The sequence below is a fragment of the Daucus carota genome, chromosome 3 (genome assembly GCF_001625215.2).
Source record: "Daucus carota subsp. sativus chromosome 3, DH1 v3.0, whole genome shotgun sequence".
In the NCBI taxonomy this organism is placed as follows: domain Eukaryota; kingdom Viridiplantae; phylum Streptophyta; class Magnoliopsida; order Apiales; family Apiaceae; genus Daucus; species Daucus carota.
In genome coordinates this window covers 12,209,382-12,225,476 of record NC_030383.2, presented here as the reverse complement: position 1 = coordinate 12,225,476, position 16,095 = coordinate 12,209,382, and positions in this window count along the sequence as shown.

Sequence of the window (16,095 nt, the reverse complement as noted above, 5' to 3'; positions counted from 1 at the left end):
AATACTCCAGTCTTGGGAGCACAGAGAGATGAGGGGTCATCTGGTCTTGATCCTATACTCTGATCAAATTTTTCATATTTGGATCCCAGCCCTCCTTTATCTCTTCCTGCCTTACGATGAGAGATTGGTTGAATTGAGCCCTTTTCAAAGCTTATCTCAGTCATCAGAGTAGGCTTTGCAAATCCAGCCAGTGGAGTAGTTGTTGGTTTAAACACAGCTTGAGCCTTGTCAGAGGTTGTGTCCTTCTTTGCATCCTTATTAACATGAGCTATGTCAGAGGTTAATCTTTCTTTTTGAGGTTCTGCAAGTACATGAGCTTTGTCAGAGATTGCAGCTTCTAATTTCTTTTCCTTTACAACTTGATCCTTGTCAGAGGTTGTAGACTTCTTCTTTTCCCAGCCTTTTTCCAGATGTTCATCTACTTTGCTTTTGCCCTTGGAAGTATATTCATCTTCAGAGTATACCTTTTTGACTGGTAAACTCTGATCAGCAACAGTAGGTTCCTTAATCAATATCCCTTTTTCTTTTGGTTTGGCTGTTGATTTTGCAGGTTTCTGGATTTTTCCTGACTTTATTGCTTCAGCATGTTCTTTCTTTAGATCTTCTTCTTCTGCAGCAATCAACTCCAAATCCAAATTGGCTTCTGGATTTTCTTGTTCAAAAATCAATCTAGCAAGCTCTTCATCAGTCATGGGTTTGTCTGATCCAGTCACTGGTCTTTGCTTAGATCCAGAAGTGAAGTTATGTGTTGGAGCAGACTTTGTGCTTTGCTTAGATTGTTTCTGACTGTCAGAGTTTGAAACTCTTCCACCAGTCCCTGCTTGAAATCTCTTGTGCTTTGTGAAATCATCAGCATCATCATCATCATCCTTCTTCTTCCTCTTCAGAGTTTGAGTAGTAGACTTGCATTTGACTGGAGCTACTCTCTCCCCCTTTTTGACATCATCCTCATCAGGAATCAGTATGGATGTGATCAGAGAAAGTGAAGATTGGATGGCTTCAAGCTGTTTGGACATCTTCTCCTGAGTTGATTCAATGATAGTCATCCTCTTGTCCAGAGATTCATGTGCAGACACCAGCTTCTGAACATTATCTCTCAGAGGTATTATAGTCCTTTTCTTCTCCAACTCATTTGTTTCCTTGACATTAGCCACCTCTGTTCTTAGACCATCTATTGATTTAGATGTCTGGGCATGAGCAGGATGAAATGTCTTCAGATAAAGAATTGTGCCTTTGAGGCTTGACAAAACATCAGAGTTTGAAATTTTATTCTCTGCCATAGATAGAAAATCTTCAGCCTTTGCTGGCTCCAGAGAATGTTGGTGACTCAGCCAGAGTTTATCCCATACTTCATTTGGAGGATCAACTTGAAGATCCCTGGGAAGTGGCTCAGAGTCTGTAGTCAGAGTTTGTAGCCTGGCATTATACTGGCTAGTAGACTCCCACTTTTGTTGTGTCAGAGGAACTCCATCATTTTCATCCTTGTCAGTATCTGAACTATCATCATCATCAGTATCAGCATCAGAGTTTGCTTTGTCAGTTTCAGGAACAGGATCAGCAACTTTCTCCACAGTATCTTGAGCAGATTTTTCTTGAGCTTCAGACTGTGATTTGATAGGCTCTTCACCAGTCTGAGCAAGAGACTGTAGAACTTCCATAGCTACTCTGTCAGATTCATCAACTACATCAGACCTGTAGTTTTCTGGAGCTGTATCATGAACTATGGCACCCTCTGGAATTTTCATTGGAGAATTAGGAATTTGAGTGGAGGGTCCATGATCAGATAGTGGAGTATGAAGATCAGACATGTTTGCTCCAGCTTCAGAGTTAACTGGTTCATCACACTTTATTTCTTCATCTACTTCAGAGGATGAAGTAGATGCTGTAGGAGATGTCAGAGGAACAGCTTTGATAGGAAGCACCTTCAGAGCTTGAGAATTTTCAGCAACTGGAGTTGATGGTGTTTGGTCTTCCTCAACTGTGAAGTCTGTGATTTCAGTGATATGGACTTTTGCTCTTGCAGGCTTTTGAGCTCTTCTTTTGAATCTGGCTGGCTTCTGAGGACTGGCTTGAACAAGTTCAGAGGCTGTTGTAGGAGTAGGTTCAGAGTTTACAGCATGTGCAGGTTCAAGATCATCATAGTCATAAGCTGCAACCAGTCTTCTTCTTTTCTGCTTTTGAAGAGTAGCAGCTTCAGTGTTTACTGGAATATCAGAGTTTGGAGCCTCAGAGTTTAAATGAGCCTCAGAGTTTACTGGCTCATCAGTGTTTGTCTGCACGTCAGAGTTTTCTTTCAGAACTTGTGTAGCAACAGAGGTTCTTGTTCTTTTGGCAGTGGAGGGGGCTGCATCAGACTTTGCAGCCCTTTTGGACTTAGATGCAGAAGTTCTGGGTTGTTTGGGGATTGTAGGAGAGACTGGAGGTTGAGGTTGTTGTGGTTGTGGTTGTTGGTGTACTGGGGGCATATCCATCCTAGCTCTAACTTGAGCTGGAATTAAAAGAGGTCTTTGAATTGGATACTTCTCATCCTTGGAGATGAGGTCCTTAAACACTCTTTTATGAAGCCTGAATGGCTTGATCTCATCATCAACATCAAAATCTACCTCACCAACAGTAGCATTAAACAATAATTGACAGAATCTTGAGAAATATATGACTTTTCTATTCTCTTGCATTCTTTCACCAATATTTCTAAGAACTAATCTACCAAAATCAAAATTAGTAGAGTAGATCAGAGAATACCCAATCTGCAGCATGTCCATTGGAATGGCATCCCAGTTTGTAGACTTCTTTTGAAATGCCCTGGTGATGCAGTCGAAAAAGAAACTCCATTCTCTTCTGAGCCCTGGGCGCTTTAGTTGTCCCAATTTGTCAAGCGATTCACTGTAGCCCAAATCAGTCATCATTGTTCTCAGATTTGCATCCCCATTTGTGATATAAGCAGTGTCGAGCTCTGGCAGATTGAAAGCAGTTCTGACTGTGGCTGGAGTAACAAAATACTCCTCCCCTTCATATGAAAACACAATCGATGGTGATCCATCTTCACCACCATTGTCATACTGACCCGTCCTCCAGAAGTTTATGATCTGGCTTCCTGAGAGTCTGGCAGGAGCTGTGAGAGCGGTAGCAATGGCACTCTGTGCCAGAAATTGCTGCATAGGATGATAATCCCTTGGAGCGTCAGCAGTGTTTAGGATAGCAGCATGGTTATTGGTGACAAATTCCACACCTGCAAAGATGAATGCTGTAGTGGCCATTAGAACAGAGTTTAAGAAAGAAGGTGTTTGAGGAAGTGTGTATGAGAAAATTTGAATGTCAGAGAGAAGAGAGCAAGAGTTTGTTGAGAGAGAGTGTATAGAGATTAAGTGTAGAAGTGAAGAATAAGCAATAAAATCTGATGATAAACTCTTCAGATTTTGATTAGCTGTACACGCTTGGGCTCTTTGTTCACTTGGACACCTGTCAGATTTTAACTGGTAGTTGAATGTTAGTGGGATAGAGAAACGAGAGTGATAATCATGAGCGCAGTAAAACATGTGCAGTAATAAATGCTGATTACACGTTCTCCTATTAAAATGTTTTTCATGTAAACCCACTAACAATACATCCGTTTGAAATACTCCCTTCATATTCTCTGAATATTTTGTACTCCTGAAATGTACAAGATTTAAAAATCAAGATTAAATCTCTCGAATTTTAAACTCTGAGATTTACATCAAAGAAAATAAATTTCTAAGTACCTCAGAATAAAGACATGATTTTTAGAAAATTCATCAGAAAATCAGAGTTTGTCACAAAATCCATAGCTCAATAATGTGCTTGTGAAATAATGGGTGTAATTGAACATATGAGATCAGAGACTGAAGTATTTCACAATTTCGTAATTATAAGGTAGACAAGAATAATTTATTTAAACTCTCAAGACATAGACAATAGGCATACTCTGATGGAGAAAAATAAAATAAATTAACCCCTTTTTTTTTCTTTTTTTTCTTTTTTTTTTCAAGGACGCTTTTCAGTGTAAATGAATCACGACCTTTAAATATTATTGTGCAACAGTATTTCTCCAGTAATCAGAGATTGTGACTGGTCACCATAGATTATAAAATCTTGGCAATTACTTAATACCAGTAAGTGTTTGGGTCTTCCCAGTCACTGTCATATAGACATCTAAGATCTCAAAGGAGTACTATGCTTATTTGCAGGGGTATGTATATAGCATCAGAGTTTATAATCACTGTCTAATTTTACTGAGAGAAAATTTAAATTAGTCAGTCTCACTTATAATTAAGATATGTGAAGTAATAGAGTCTCAATGATATCAACATGCATATAGTGTTAAGTGGTAGCACAAAATTGAGATCAAGATTAAGGAACTGAACTGAGATTTATGATTACTAATTCATATCATGCTTCATAATATCTTCACAGATTTGTTTTCTCAGAGAAATAAAAATGAAATCATTAATCAAGATTCAGAGTTTACAAACATCAGAGAATATCGTCAGAGAATGACGATCAGAGAATATCATCAGAGTATAGCACACAGAGTATATCATCAGAGAATGTCATCAGATTTTAACAATCAGAGTATATCATGGCAAATTTGTGAGCAATACGTATGGTAAATTTGACAATTGTAAGTTGAAAGATCTGACCAGTATGTTTACTCAGTTCCTGATATCATTCCTAGCTCATTCACCAGTCTGGTGAAGGTTGCTTCACTTAGTGGTTTGGTGAATATGTCTGCTAGCTGCTGTTCTGTGGGAACAAAGTGAAGTTCAATGGTTCCTTCCTCCACATGCTCCCTTATAAAATGATATCTTATACTGATGTGCTTTGTCAGAGAATGTTGAACTGGGTTTCCTGTCATAGCAATAGCACTTTGGTTATCACAATAAATAGGAATTTTAGAAAAGGATAACCCATAGTCCAACAGTTGATTCTTCATCCAAAGAATCTGAGCACAGCAGCTGCCTGCAGCTATATACTCTGACTCTGCTGTTGATGTTGAAATAGACTTCTGCTTCTTGCTGTACCAAGAAACTAGTCTTCCACCTAGAAATTGACAACTCCCACTTGTGCTTTTTCTGTCAATTTTGCAACCTGCAAAATCTGCATCAGAGTAGCCAATTAGACTAAAATCTGATTCTCTAGGATACCATAATCCCAATGATGTGGTTCCCTTGAGATATCTGAATATCCTCTTTACTGCAATCAGATGAGGCTCTCTTGGATCTGCCTGAAATCTTGCACATAGACATGTGGCATACATGATGTCTGGTCTACTTGCAGTCAGATAAAGCAAAGATCCAATCATTCCTCTATAGTTTGTGATATCCACTGATGCACCAGTGTCTTTGTCTAGTTTGGTTGCTGTTGCCATAGGAGTAGTTGCAGCTGAACTGTCTTGCATACCAAATTTTTTCAAAAGATTTCTGGTATACTTGGCTTGATTTATAAAAATCCCATCTTCAGTCTGTTTAACTTGTAAACCCAGAAAATAACTGAGTTCCCCCATCATGCTCATTTGGTACCTAGACTGCATGAGCTTGGCAAATCTTTGACAGAGTTTAGCATTAGTGGAGCCAAAAATAATGTCATCAACATAGATTTGAACTAAAAGCAGATCATTACCATGATTCAAATAAAACAAGGTTTTATCTATGGTACCTCTAGTAAATCCATTCTCAAGAAGAAATTGAGCCAGAGTTTCATACCATGCCCTTGGAGCCTGCTTTAGTCCATAAAGTGCCTTGTCCAATCTATAGACATAGTCTGGATGCTTTGGATCCACAAAGCCTGGAGGTTGTTCAACATATACCTCTTCATCCAGTTTCCCATTTAGAAAAGCACTTTTGACATCCATCTGAAATACCTTGAATTTCTTGTGAGCAGCATAGGCCAGAAAGATTCTGATTGCCTCCAATCTTGCAACTGGAGCAAATGTCTCATCATAATCAATACCTTCCTGTTGTGAATACCCTTTTGCCACAAGCCTTGCTTTATTTCTTGTAATGACACCCTCACTGTCAGTTTTGTTTCTGAATACCCATTTTGTACCAACTATAGATCTGTCTTTAGGTCTTGGTACTAGGGTCCATACTTTGTTTCTCTCAAACTCATTCAGCTCTTCTTGCATTGCTTGTATCCAGTCAGCATCTTGAAGAGCTTCCTCCACCTTTTTAGGTTCTGTTTGTGACAGAAAGCAATGATGTAAACACTCATTTGCTGTAGCTGTCCTTGTTTGCACACCTGCTTCTGGATTGCCAATTATTAAATCAGGTGTGTGAGATTTTGTCCACTTCCTAGCATGTGGAAGTTGACCATTTTCATCATTGGATCCTCCCCCTTGATCCATGCTCTCCTGATTCTGTTGATTATTCTCTGTAGCTCCCCCTAAGTTTGTGCTATCAGAGTTTGAATCAGTATTCTCTGCTGAGTTTGAGTCAGCATTCTCTGATGAGTCTTGGGTAGAGTCTGAAACATTCTGATGCTCCCCCTCAGCAAGTGCTTCATCATCATGAACTTGTGAATTTTCATCAGAGTTTGCTGTATCTTGTTCACAGTCAGAGTTTGACTGTTCATCAGAGTTTATCGAATCAGAGAATATTTCTTCATTTTCAAAATGCAGTTTTTCATGATCATCCATATCTGTTAAGCCCATGATTTTCTTGTCATCAAATGACACATGTATGGATTCCATGATCACCTTGGTTCTTAGATTGTAGACTCTGAAGGCCTTTGTTATCAGAGGATAACCTACAAAGATGCCTTCATCAGCTTTTAAATCAAACTTGGTAAGCTGTTCTGGATGAGTCTTCAAGACAAAGCATTTGCACCCAAATATATGAAAGTACTTCAGATTTGGCTTCTTTTTCTTCACCATCTCATATGGGGTCTTGCCATGCTTATTAATCAGTGTTGCATTTTGAGTGAAACAGGCTGTTTGAACAGCTTCTGCCCAGAAATAAGTAGGCAATTTAGCCTCATCAAGCATAGTTCTGGCAGCTTCTATAAGAGTCCTGTTTTTCCTTTCAACTACACCATTTTGCTGTGGTGTACCAGGTGCAGAGAATTGTTGCACTACACCTCTTTCTTTGCAGAACTCTTCCATTGTTGAATTTCTGAACTCAGTTCCATTATCACTTCTAATGATCTTCACTTTGTCTTCAGATCCATGATCCAGTTGTTTCACATGATCCATCAGATGCAAGGCTGTTTCATCTTTAGAGTGAAGAAAATATACCCAAGTGTATCTGGTATACTCATCAACAATGACAAGAGCATATTTCTTCCTTGCAATGGATGGTACATTAACTGGTCCAAATAGATCAACATGTAGAAGATGATATGGTTTCTTTATTGAGAATTCAGTCTTACTCTTGAAGGATGTCTTTCTCTGCTTGGCCTTTTGACATGAATCACATAATCCATCAGATGTGAGTAGTGATTCAGGGAGTCCTCTCACAAGCTTTTTCTTTATAAGCTCATTTATAGAGTTGAAATTCAGATGTGAGAGCTTCTTGTGCCACTTCCAACTTTCTTCTGCAGAGATCCTTGTAGACAAGCAAATTGCTTTTCCTTCAGAGTTTGTAGGCAAGTGGATTTCATAAATGTTCCCATGTCTGTGAGCAGTCACTGCCACTTTGCCTGTTGACTTGCTTACTATCTCACTGTGTTCTTCATAGAAATCAACATGATATCCTCTGTCACAGATCTGACTGACAGAGAGTAAATTGTGTTTCAGCCCTTGAACAAGAGCTACATTTGATATGATGACATTTCCAAGATTGATGTTGCCATATCCCAGAGTCCTTCCTATGTTGCCATCTCCATAAGAAACACTTGGGCCAGCCTTCTCCACAAACTCTGACAGCAGGGCCTTATTTCCAGTCATGTGTCCTGAACATCCACTGTCCAAGACTAGAATGTTCTTCCTGTTGCCCTGCAATCACAAAGACCACTAATTGTTAGTTTTAAGGACCCAGACTTGCTTGGATCCCTTGGCCTTATTAAGTTTGTTAGCTTTTGCAGCGGTATTATTATCAGAGTTTGAGCTAACAGACTTTGCAACAGAGTTTGTACTAGAAACAGATTTTGTACTTGCAGAGTTTTTATTGACCTTTAAAGAAGGTTTCAATTGATAATAATCATAATACAAACTATGATATTCTTTGCAAGTATAAATAGAATGCCATAAACTACCACAATGAAAACATGGATCTTGTGGTTTATATCTAATACTACTTTTTCTAACTCCAGACTTTGTAGATAAAGAGTTAATGTCCTTGTTTTTCCTGCAAAAATTAGCAAGATGATTAGTATTACCACAGTTATGGCATGTCTTCCTAGGTGCATTTGGAACAGGCATGTAGTTATTACTCTTGTCTATACCAATCTTGCCATTTCTATTTTTCCTAGGCTCCTTGTTTTTGTCATCAGACTTTACTTCTTTAAGCTTGTGTTTAAGCTGTTTCTGAGTCATCAGTCCTATGTTAACCTGTTTGGGCTTATCAGATTTTAAATTGTTGTTAATCTCTGATTTTGGTCTATTCTGTTTAGACTTAGAGGATTCAGCAACAAATTTTACAGGTTTAACCTTAGGTTTTTGAGTTTTAACAAACTCTGTTTTTGATGACTCAGCTTCTGAGTTATCAGTGTAACCTAGTCCCTTCTTCCAGTTTCCACTACCTAAGATATCCTGAGTAGTTTTGCCTGAATTAGTCCATGTCTTAATGATTTCCCTTTCCTTAGCAAGTTCTGATTGAAGAGATGCATACCTCTTTAATAATTCATCTTTGACAATGACAGCATCATCTCTTTCTTTCTGAACTTCCAACATCTGAACTAAATCTTTTTCTAGATAATCATTCCTTTTCTTTACACTTAGAGTTTCAGATTTTAATCTTTCATTTTCTAAAGTCTGATCTCTAAAGCTGGTATGCAAAGTTTTAAGAAACAATCTTAACTCAGTTATATCTTCAGTATCAAAGGCAAGAGTAGAATGAGGTACCTTTGCAGCAGATTCAGAGTTGTTGTCAGTGTTTGCCATCAGAGCATAATTGACTTCTTCTTCTGAATCAGATGTATCTGTCCAATTTCCTTTCTTGGTGATGAAGGCTTTTTCTTTTTCCTTCTTGGCTTTCTTGCATTCAGATGCAAAGTGTCCCTTTTCACCACAGTTGAAACAGGTATACTTGTCAGCTTTTCCAGCTTTCCCTTCCTTGCCCTCATTCTTCTTGAAGCTCTTCTTATCATAAACTCTGTCAGAGTTTTTGTCTTTCCTTGAAAAACTTTTGCCTTTGTTGAACTTTTTGTAGGCCAATTTCTTGAAGCTTTTCACCATCAATGCTGCTAACTGCATCATTTCATCATCACTATCATCAGAGTCTGAGACATCAGAGTTTGAGTCATCAGAGTTTGATGACTCAATGTCAGACTTTGTGACATGAGCTTTTCCTTTGTTCTTAGCAGCTTCCTCTTGTACTTTCAGAGCAACAGACTTTGATTTGCCTCCATGACGTTTGTTTCTTTGCTCCATCTCAAGTTCATGGGTCTTCAGTCTTCCAAAAACATCATCAAGAGACATTTCTCCAAGATCAAGATTGTCTCTTATTGTGGTAACTTTCAAATCCCACTTTTCAGGAAGAGCCAGAAGAAATTTGAGGTTTGAGTCTTCAAGATCATATTCCTTGTTTACCAGAGATAAGTCATTCAGCAGTTTGACAAATCTGTCATACAGATCTGTCAAGGACTCACCAGACTTTGAGTCAAAGTGTTCATACTCCTGTGTAAGGATTGTTTTTCTATTTTTCTTTATGGCCTGATTTCCTTGACATCTGGTTTCCAGAGCATCCCAGATTTGTTTAGCAGTTTTGCACCCAATCACCCTATTAGACATTGCATTGTCAAGGGCACTGTGCAGAAGGTGTTTCACCTTGGAGTCTTTACCAATTGACAGGATGTCCTCAGGGGTATAGTCTTTCTTTTCTTTTGGAACCATCTTCTGAGGTTCATCAACAAGCCCAACAGAGAGCTTGGTGGGCATATGTGGTCCATCAAAGATCCTGTCAAGGTATTCTGGATCAACAGAGTCTAAGAATATTATCATTCTCTCTTTCCAGACTGGATATTCAGATGGCTTAAGAATTGGAACTCTAAAGGATGAAGCTTGTGATTTTTCAGACATGATTGTGATTAAGATCTCACTGTAGTAGTCTTAACAGAGCTGGCTCTGATACCACTTGTTAGGTCCTATAAACTCACTATATAATCTGATATAGTGATCACAATCTGTAACACAGTAAGACAATATAAGAGATTGAAAGTAATAAACTCTTATATTCACAAAGCTTTAATGGTTACAAAAACTCTCTCAGTGATTTATAATGTATCACTAAGAGCTGCTAGGGTTCTTAACAATGTACTCGATAACTCAACTCATCTAGAGTAACCCTAATCTGTGTTTATATAGACACAGTTACAAAATCAATCTCTGATTTGATATCCTATAAATCTGCTATAAATTCTATCAATCAAAGATTGCTCCAGTTTTCTGTTTAGTTTCCATAGTCAGCAAATCACTCCTCCGCTTCTATCCTTCCTTGAAGTATATCCGCTTCTGAGCTCTTTCCACGTGTAAACTCTGACGAATCTTGACTATGTAAACTCTGGTCAGACTTTATCAAACTCTGTCAGACTTTATCAAACTCTGTCAGACTTTACTAAACTCTGATCAGCTTCCAGATTAAACTCTGATGATCCCTGTTCTAAAACAAACTTTAAGAACATTAGTAATCATCAATTATATCTAACATAGCCTTTAACCCGTGCGAAGCACGGGCGACTATATAATTCTTAATTTTTTATTTATAATATAATTTTTAATATTATTTTAGTATTATAGATTAATTAATTGGATTTAATTAAATTATATTAATCAACTAATTTTGTTTATTATAAATTATATTTAAAAGGATAATGATAAAGTTTTTATCTTGTGATACAAGGCCAAGATGATTTTGATTTGGTCATGTGTTTGATGATTCAGTTTATAACTAAAAGTCCGTTTTACCAAGAGTTCTCATAGTCTTACATCTCTAAACAGTGTACACGCAGAATTCTCATAATCTTACATTTCTAAACAGTTTGATATAGTATAAGATAAAAATTCCACCATCATTTTTTTAAATATAATTTATAATTAGTTAAAAAATGTAACCCGTTTATTAATATAATTTAATAAGATTTCAATTCATTAATACTAAAACACTAATAAAATGTTGTTAGAATTTAAATTATATATAATAAATTTAAAATTATAATATATAGTATATAAATAATATATAAATTATATTTAAAAGAATAATGGTGGAGTTTTTTATCTTGTATTACATCACAAGTGTTTGTAATTTGAACGGTATAAAACTCTTTAATATTGTAAGAGCAAGGGAAGTCTACATCAACGTAGATTGCCAGCAGAAACATTAACAAAATGTAGTTAAGAACAAAAGAGTATAAATGTTTCATCACGCCAAGGAGACTTTAGATTATAGTTGAAGAAATAATTCAACTAAATAACTATTTTTCCTTCGCTTCTCAAATTTATATTATACTAGCATTTAACCCGTGCAAAGCACGGGCGGGTATATAATTCGTAAATTATTAATTATAATTTAAATCGTAACGCCATTTTATTAGTATTTTAGTATTAATGAATTGAATTTTAATTAAATTATATTAACCAACTGATTATATCTTCTAACGGAAATTTAGCTTTCACAATTTATTATCTATCTATAAATATTTTTCTGATATTAATATGTGACAGTTTATTATTCATTTAATTTTAAATTAAAATTTTCATATTTCATATATCTTCATATGTTACGTAATGGTTCTAGACAAAAGATATTCAAAATTGTATATTTATAATTAGTTATACATTTATTTATAAATATTTTTTAATATTAATATATGTTATTAACAATAGTTTCACCTTTTTTCAATTAATTATAAATAATATTTAAAAGATATTAATATACACCAGGAGTGTTTTTAGTATATGAAACTGTATAATAGATATCTACATGTTGCAGACTTTTAGTTTTATAGGAGTGTACCAAACCAAAATTTTGTACGACTACAAATTATACCCATGTTGGCTTTTTATAGTATAGTATAGATATTTAAATATTATTTCATACCCGCAGCTTAAAAAATATGACTTGATTGAGATGAAGTAAGAACTATTTAATCGAGCTCGAACTACTCAAGCCTCACATTTTGATCCGGCTCTTTTAAACCAGTTTTATCGAAACATTGCACAATCTGAGCTTTTAAACTGCCGCTCCTAAATAGCAACTAGATGAAATAAGTTTTCGCAGAACTGAATTTGAACATGAGACACTCATCGAAAACTAGAACAAATATGTGGTTCTGGAAAAATTGATACTTTAAGAAACGGGGAAAGGTGGTTATTAAAAGGAGAAAAGGGTGGATAGATCTAAACAATGAAGTGAAGAATAATTGTTGTCCGAATAAAGTAAAACCAGTACTTAGATAGCCAGTAAAGCCAAGATGGTCGGACCAGCAGCCTTGAAAGCTCCCCCAGGGCCACTTCTCCAGTTGAAACAGTAAGAGAGCATGCAATGCAATGCAAGTAGTAGGTCCATATGAATACAATATTAGTTTTTCTTGTTGCTCGTGATACTTGGTTACCTCTGCATCAGTATCATTGACTAGCGTGTATATTATTCGGAGGCCTGGTAGATTTTTTGTCAAGCGACTCCCCGCAATCTAGGTGGATATGTGTGTGATGTATGCTTAAAATAATTGTGGATGTTGCATGTACAGTCTGTGAACATTTGGTCAATATAACTATGACACCTAGAGGTGGCCAAACGAACGAGTTTGAACGGCTCAACTCGTCTCGACTCGCCTTTTAACTCGTTGAATACCGGTACGCCGCGAGACGAGTTATAACTCGCCACGTCTCGTTAATCTATACGAGACGATCACGAGTCTGGGTTTCAGAAAACGCGCACGTCTCGTCTCGGTTCGGACGTATCGTCTCGTCTCGTCTCGGCACGCACGCCTCGTCTCGGAGTGTCTGGTCTCGTGGACTCGTCTCGTGGACTCGTCTCGCCTCGTGGACTCGTCTCGCCCGAGACGTCCGAACTCGTCTCGTTCGTGTCTCGTTCGTGCCACGCGTCTTCATGCAACGGTCGTCTCTGTGTCTCTGTGAAGACTCTGTCACTCTGCTCTGTTTTGCTCCAATCTTCACTCATCAGTCGCAGTCGGTCATCAGCCTTCTCAATTCTCAACGGCTACCTGCTGCTCCCAACGGCACCCTGCAAGGCTGCAACCCTGCAAGTCTGCAACACCATCTCTGCAACGAGCAACGGCTCCACCCAACGGCTCTTACTCTGTTTCCTATAAATAACCCCGAGCATCTCCATCTCTCTCACACCAGCTCTCAAATTCTATCTCTATTCTCTTACTCACATTCACATCCGGCTAGCTTAACTTTTTCCGGCGAGTTTAAATATTTTGTCAAGCTTTATTTAATTATCCGGTGAGCTTTGTTTTACAATGGCTGAAGGCACAGGCACGCAATCATCACAAGGATCCACCCAAGCTACTTCAATGCGACCTCCACGGCCTAATACTTTGGAACCTGGTAAGTTTTTAAATTTTATTTAATTTTGTTTTTTTAAGTGTTTTAATAATTTTATATCCGACATTAATTGAGTTATGTTTAATTTTTGTAGGCAATTCTTCGGGTTCGCTCTCATCATACGTATGGAATTATTTTTCTCGAGAAAAAATACCAGAAGATCCGAGTCATTATAGACTTTTTTGTTTACTTTGCATCCAAAAGGGCAAAAATCCATCACCTTTGATGCATCCTAAAGGGGCCGGTACGGGTGGACTTGATCGTCATTTGAAAAAACACCACGGAATAACGAAGGAAAATCACGAGAGTGGAGCGGCACGTGGAGGTACACCGCAACAAACTCAAATTGGTGGTTTTATGACTTCGTCTCCCGGTGGAGGTATGCCTTTCGCTTATAATCGAGATAGAATGATCGAACAATTTGCCACTTATGTTACGTTAGATGAGTTACCTTTTTCACATGGAGAAAATGATAATTTAGAACACATGATAAAAACTAGCATAAATCCCGCATTTAGAAAAATTCCTAGGAACACACTTAAACGTCACACACAAAAACAGTATTATGGTCAACGAGCACAATTAATAGAATATTTTCATGATTTTGATGGTATGGTTTCTTTAACTAGTGATTGTTGGAGTTCGAGTCAAGGTGAGCCATTTATTTGTGTTACCGTGCATTGGATTGATTCTGACTATTATTTACAAAAACGAATAATTGCATTTGATGTTATGGATGAAAAACACACCGGTTACAACATTAAACAAAGAATTTTAGAAACAATAAATGAATTTAATTTGCTTCACAAGGTGTTTACGATATCCTTAGATAATGCCTCTTCGAACAATAAAGCTATGGAATATATTAGGAATGATATTCCCACTATAATAGATGGCGTTTTTTTGCATGTTAGATGTTGTGCACATATTATTAATTTATCGGCCCAAAAAGGAATTTCACAAATAACTTTATTGTTGGAACCCATTAGAAAAATAGTTAAGTATTTACGTTTAGCACACTCCACAAGATCTAAATATAAAAAATTGTGTAGAGAAAACGGGTTAAGGCCGAAGAAGTGGGCTATTGATTGTCCAACGAGATGGAATTCGACTTATAAATTACTAAAAGAGGCAATTAAATATAAGGTAGTTATCACTGAGTTGTATAATTCCGACTCGAGAAACCAAAATGAAGATGGATTAATTACTGAAACGCAGTGGGAGCTAGCAACTAGCGTACGTGATATACTTGAATGTTATGCACATGCTACTAATGTTTTTTCTTATGTTTATGAACCAAATGTGCATCATGTTATTATTGAATGTGTTAGTATTGTTACTACTTTACGTGAATATGAAAAAAATCGTCATTTTGAAAATATTATTTTTGACATGAAAGTTAAGTGGATTGAATATTTTTCGGAGTTCCCTTATATTTATGGTGTTGCATGTCTTCTTGATCCCGGGGTTAGAATGGAAGGTTTGGAAAATATGTTAGAACATTATTACGAAGTTTTAGGTGTTCAATATGATTATACTCTTTATGTAAGTAATTGTTTAAATTTATTACATCGTCTTATAGATATATATACTCCCAAAACTCCAAATGTTGTACAACCTAAGTCTAGTGGTGCTAGTAGGTTTAATAGTAGAATTAGTGGTATATTAACAAAAAAACAAAAGGTTAGAATTTCAACTACATCTACCACATCTACACAATCTTGTTCAACTAACATGGTTCGTGAGTTTTTTTCTTATAATTATGAGTTAGATGAAGATTTTTCGATATTAACGTGGTGGAAGAATCATGAGAATCAATTTCCGGTTTTAGCTAAAATTGCGAGAGACATTTTAGTAGTTCCCGCTTCAACAATTGCATCGGAGTCCGCTTTTAGTGCGAGAAGAAGAGTATTGGACGAAAAAAGATCAAGTCTATCTCCGGATGTCGTAAAAATATTAGTTTGTAAAAAAGATTGGGATCAAGCCGCCAAAAGACAACAAGGAAGGAAAGAAGATGACTCGGAAGGAGAAGACGATGTTTGGATGACAATGGACACTTCATCGGAATCGGGCACGTCGGCTATTCCAGAACAAGAAGAAGAAGAAGAATAAAATAGTTTTGTGTTTTAGATTTATATTTCAATTTAAATGTAATTTTTTATTTTTATTTTGTTTTGAATGTAAATGCGGTTTGTTCCGTTTTTTTAGAGAGGAGTCCTCTCAAATCAGTTGTACTTTTTTTTAATTAATAAAATAAATAGAGGTACCGTCCTCTTTTTTTATTACATAATAAATTAATATACATAATAAAAATGCTACTGGAAACCAAAAAAACAAGTCAAAAGGCCCCTGGCCCCTACTCCCCTGCTGGCTACTGGCTAGGCTAGTGGCTACTTTTGTCTGCTCAATCATTG